This window comes from Suricata suricatta, chromosome 17 (genome assembly GCF_006229205.1).
Source record: "Suricata suricatta isolate VVHF042 chromosome 17, meerkat_22Aug2017_6uvM2_HiC, whole genome shotgun sequence".
Taxonomy (NCBI): domain Eukaryota; kingdom Metazoa; phylum Chordata; class Mammalia; order Carnivora; family Herpestidae; genus Suricata; species Suricata suricatta.
In genome coordinates this window covers 41399820-41400952 of record NC_043716.1, presented here as the reverse complement: position 1 = coordinate 41400952, position 1133 = coordinate 41399820, and the positions used below count along the sequence as shown (strand labels likewise).

Here is a 1133-nt window from a genome sequence, read left to right as displayed (position 1 = left end):
AAAAAAGGCGCCTGGGTGCCTCAGTCAGTGAAGCATCTGACTTCAGCTTAAGTCATGATCTCATGGTCCGTGAACTCAAGCCCCACATGGGGCTCTCTGCTCTCAGGACAGAGCCCGCTTTGGATCCTCTGTCCCCCTCTCTCTGCCTTTCCCCTGCTCACTCTCTCCTCAATAATAAACATTTAAAAAATAAAGAGATTCAGTTTAGAATTTTTCTTCTTCTAAAACTTGTTGTATACAATGATAGCACCCCAAAATTAGCAATTCTTTTATTTCTAAAAACAGAAAACAAAAGCATTTTTCTAGAAGGCTTCTCATCTCGCACTTCAGTTTTTATCATAACTGTGTGAAAGAGTATGTATGAAGTTAACGACGGTGTGGTTCAAAAAACACTATGACCTTCGAGATAGGAACTAAGGAATAATGACATAGGAAGTTAAAACTATGGAATCAAAAATGTTCAAAATCATATGACTAACCAGTAAGGCATTAGGTAGAGGTCAGTGTGATTTCAAACCTGGAATAGAGGCCACTGGGCTATGGCAGACACCTGGTACTTCATATTAGAAACAAGGCAAGTGTCTACTCCCTGGAAACAAAACTCCATCAGATACAGGGAACAATGGTTTGGAGCGGGTGGGGTGAGGGAAGGGGAAGGGAGAGAGAGGGAGGAGGGCATGCACTTGATCAGTTTATTGGCAGAAACTGGCCCATGTCCCTTACAGACGATACAATTCCCCTTAAGGCAAACTACAGCTACAAGATCTTGAACGAGTACACGGGACACCAAAGCATATATCGGAGACGTCAACAACCCAAAGGTTCAGTTTGGTTCTTAAAGGTTGTTACTCAGAATTAAGAGCTAATGGAGGTTCTACCCAATGACCAGGGAAGTCAACCTTCACTGGAAGAGCTGCCCAGGCTGGAAGCCTGAGACGAATCCAGGGTCCACTCTCACAGGCAAATGAGGTCTCTGAAACTTAGCTAGGATCTCGTAGTCTCTGAGCCTGCAGGGCTGTGAAGCCGGGGAGCAACTGTTTGGGGACGCTCTACGAATTATAAAATTTCCTCTGAGCACTACCTATAGCTTTCACACCATTCTAGAACTCAACAGGGAACACAATCAATGCTAT

General features: G+C 44.0%; 1 long non-coding RNA gene across 1 annotated transcript in view; it reads right to left on the bottom strand.

Moving 5' to 3' along the window:
* LOC115281409 overlaps window positions 1-550 on the bottom strand; it is an 18631-nt gene extending 18081 nt beyond the window's left edge. The window contains exon 1 of the long non-coding RNA XR_003904289.1: window positions 480-550. This is a non-coding gene — a long non-coding RNA (uncharacterized LOC115281409). The remainder of the gene's footprint in view (window positions 1-479) is intronic.
* Window positions 551-1133: the final 583 nt, after the last annotated feature.